Source organism: Camelina sativa, chromosome 3 (genome assembly GCF_000633955.1).
Source record: "Camelina sativa cultivar DH55 chromosome 3, Cs, whole genome shotgun sequence".
NCBI lineage: Eukaryota > Viridiplantae > Streptophyta > Magnoliopsida > Brassicales > Brassicaceae > Camelina > Camelina sativa.
In genome coordinates this window covers 11,140,376-11,144,892 of record NC_025687.1, presented here as the reverse complement: position 1 = coordinate 11,144,892, position 4,517 = coordinate 11,140,376, and the positions used below count along the sequence as shown (strand labels likewise).

The 4,517-nt window shown below is 33.1% G+C and overlaps 1 pseudogene; it reads left to right on the top strand.

The window, feature by feature from the left end:
- Positions 3,209 to 3,317, top strand: LOC109131435 (annotated as a pseudogene).

The window sequence follows — 4,517 nt, the reverse complement described above, 5'->3', positions numbered from 1 at the left end:
TTTTTTTTTTTTTTTTTTTTACAGTGAAAACTGAAAACCTTATGCTTTTATATTGAGTTGTACGATGATTCGATATTATACTATATAGTTTACTTTTGTATAATGGTTCGATTCTTCTGAAATGAAGGAAGATATGTTCTTTAACTTTCTTGTTAAATAAAATTATACTCGGTACCGAGAAAGTAAACAGTCATAATTTATTAATATTGATCAGTGATCACTACTTTGCTCAAAAACAGAGTTCAATGTAGAAGCAAAAATAGAGAAGAACCTAAAATCAACGTCAAACCTATATAAATGGCCAAAAAAAGAAAAAAAAAAAGAATATAATCGCAGATATGTTTATTATAGTATATCGGAATAATCGGATCATTCAAGTAATTCTTATATGATTTTTTTTCTGTTATATACCATGACTTTCTTCTCCCTCATCATGATGATTTGGTCGAGGACTTGAATTTTATATACATCTATTCCAACTTAATTATTTGTAAAACTGTCCTAAAGCATACAATAATTGCATCAATAAACTCTTTTTTCCATTAATAAAAGTATACAACTTTTGAGATTTGATTCCGAGGAGGAAATAGAAATATATAATCCGTTTATAAAATGATGACACAATTAGGTTTGTTTATAGTTAATTAAGGTCGATATTATGTGTTATTTGTCCGTAAACCAAATCAAAGGAGCAAATCTATTAAACTTTTTGTTTTCTTACCATACTTGATGTGATTTTAAATATTTCATATATATTTGCAAGCAAGAGTTGAGGGCACTAACGATGTATGCAAATCTTTTTATAAAAAATTTACTGATGTGGAAGCAAGTCGTTGACTGAGGTTTGCCATGAGTTTTGGCTCATTGTCTATGTTTACTTCAACCGCTTAATTATAACCAGTTGCTTGTAACTACAGTATACTATATTTTGGGGATAAATTGTTGTTACAAATATTGATTCTAATTTCTTGTAAACTGAACTCTTTCACCGAATATTATAGTTTTCTTGTAAACATGAACTCTCACACCTCTAGAACAGTTCTTACTTATTAGTAAGCAAGCTAAGCTTCACCCATTTAGAGCAAATTTCCCTGCAGGCTTGAACTCTAGGCCGAGCGGCACAACATACAACATCATGATGTTGCCTAAATCTATCACCATGATCATGGTGATAGATGAGAGTTTGTTTATTACGAGCCTCTTTGATTGATACCGACGTATACCTAAATCTTACTATCATTTTTACACTCATTTGCTATTCGTTTATGTTACTATAACTATTTATTAATTCTAAATTTTGGTTGTATAGAATTCTAATAACTCTTGGTTCATATGATATGACGATATAAGATTGATAATATTATAATTTTCACGGGTTAAATCCTAACTATTATACAATAAATTATATATTCAAATAAACTGAAAAATATAGAATACACAAGCAGATTTTAGATTTCAAATAATAATTTGATCATAAGTACAATAGATTTGTAATTAGAAATTATAGTAAAATTATTTTACCCTGCACATAGTTGTGTATTAAAGGCTGAGTAAAGCTGATTTTGTGTTTTCTTAGGAAAAACTAAGAAATGTTATATTTGAAAAGTTGGGACTTTAAGCTTTACATTATAGTTCTACAATGGCTACAAATCCATAATGAAAAAGTTTTCGAATAAGAAAAGCTAAAGAGAGACTACGAAACCAATAATTATGGTTTATAAGCCGTCAAAACATCTCACTTTCACAATAACCATGATCCATGAAGTTCTACACTTTGAAACTCTCTAAAGTTCTAATTAATCTCCGTGACCCGAATCTTTAAATTAATTTTTAAAATATTCTTATCACTAAGAATTGTTCGTCATGTGTTCTCAAAATTTAATGAAAGGTTAACAATCAAATATGTTTTGTGGAGAGGGGTGTGTGCCCCTGCTAGCTTATGTTTTGCCCTCCTAATTATTCTCTTTTTGCCCTCCTAATTATAAGTCACTTTTAAAGAAAAAGTGGTAATTAATAGCTTTGAGATACTAGAGACATTCAATGATGATCCGATCTGTTTTAATGAACCAAAGTTCTCTTTCTTTTGGATACTAAACGGTTTAGGCCAATTTCATGATACTAAACCTTGTCATCCATAGTTAGTTCCGGTGATGGCCACGTCATCATTCTCTCTTGCATCTAACTGTACAATTTTCTAAAATCGGACGTCTCACGTTCTATCTCTCCTTACCCGCTTAAACACAATAACGTATCTATATTGAAAAACTCAGAGTTCAATATCGAGTTTCACGTTTACGGGTTACCAAAAATCCTCTCTTGTAGTTCTTTCTTGTTGACAGATACTCTTTCTTGGAGAATCGCCGATACTTGCTCGGAGATACGTAAATATGGCTCGGAAGAAACAACAACCCCGAAGAGCTCCACTTGGAGGAGTAGATGTCGAGGTTTGATTTCTTTAAATTTTAATTACATAGTTGTTTTTGTTTTCATTAGGGTTCCAAATAAGTATGAGAATGTGTTGATTGGTTATGATCCTCTGTTTTTTGGATTTTAATAATTACAGTCACCAATCAACGATGAGGCAAACGATCTTGGTAGTTTTGAAGACGGTGCTGCTGGCGATATGGCTCCTGACGGTGGTGCTGTCGATGGTGATGCAAACGATTCTGTGGACGGTGCTAATATCGACGATGCTGCAGATAAGGCAAACGATCTTAATGATTCGGAAGATGGTGATGCTGCCGATACGGCTGCTAACGGTGGTGCTGCTGCAAACGATTCGGTGAATGGAGCTGCTGTCGAAATTTCTGACGTTGATGCTGCCCAGGTGGCTGCGGATGATCACGAAGTACCCGAACCTGTTGAGTCTCCTTGTCTTAGGTGATTCTTGTTTCTTTATCTTCATTATGTTCATTATGTTCTTTATCTTCTTTAACAGAATTTTATAACTATGAAGATATTAAACAATGTTGATTTTTTTAGGGAAATTCGCAAATACCAACGAAGTACCAAACTATTAATCCCTAAAGTGCGTTTCCAGAGTCTTGTTCGTCAAATCGCTCAAAAAATCAGGATATATTAGATTGTGGGCTTCCAACTAAAAACCAATTGGCAATAAGTGGAGATGCCCATATCTTATATATACCACTTAAGATCCTACTCAACTTCCAATGTGGGATATTTTATCTCTAATACGCCCCTCGAGATGATGATTCTTCTAAGCATCAGTCTCGGTATGTTCGGGCATGAATCGGCGGGCCAACTATTGGGCCGGGCCGATTGTGAATTGGGTTGAACATGTGCGGACCGGGCTCTGATACCATATTAGATTGTGGGCTTCCAACTCAAAACCAATTGGCGATGAGTGGAGAGACCCATATCTTATATATACCACTTAAGATCCTACTCAACTTCCAATGTGAGATATTTTATCCCTAATATATATATATAATCTCATACTCGATCCTAACTGCTCAATGAATATTTGGCTCCATGAGTATTTGGGTTTCTTTTTTTGGGGTAAAGTTGGTTATTTGAGTTCAAAAAAGATTAGCTTATATCTTGTTATTTCTATAGCCGGATTTCAGGTTTCACTTTTCAGAGCCACGCAATATTGGCGTTGCAAGAGGCGGCGGAAGCTTACCTCGTGGGTCTTTTTGAAGACACACAACTGTATGCGATTCATGCAAGGCGAATAACAATCATGCGCAGGGACATGGAGTTGGCGAGACGCATTGGTGGAAGAGGTCGTCACTGAATCAACATATTGTTACCTTTTTTATTTGTTTATATGTTTTTCGATGAAAGATGGAATCAAGTGTATAGATTGTGTGACTCAATACTCGATAAAACACATTAACTGTGTTCCTTTCTCCGACTGATTATGAGATCTTCTCTTTTGGGACGACTCATTATTAAAAAAAACTGTTTCGTACTTTCATGTTTGTTTGAAGCGTACGTAACACGAAACAGAATGTGCTAAAACCAATATCGTTATATCATACTAGTCATACTAGTTATTACCAAAAGCCGACGTACTTTTTAAGAGATGGCTTAATAATACGTGCAAATGTTACTGATATTCAAATATACTACATTTTAACCCGGCGGTACACCGCGGACATATAAATTTTATTATAATTTATATTTATGTTGTATCTGTTTATTAAATATTAAATGTTGTAAATAAAATAAATTAAATAACCAAAATTTCAAGGGCATAACACAAAATGTACTTCAAAAATTATAATATAGATGTCGTAGAAATTAACAACAACCAAATAAAACTATATGTCCTAGAAAGAAACAAATATTGAAATAAACTATAGGCAGAACAATTAATTGTTTTCTTTTCACCTATTACTATTCTCAAAACATATGTTGTATAATTTATTAACTAATAACTATGTATAAAATCAAGTATATGGACAAGATGGCAAATCAAAGTTATCGATGGGTTGCCGACAAAGAAAAAAATGTTATCGATGGGATTTTTTTTTTTTTTTTTGTTAACCAAA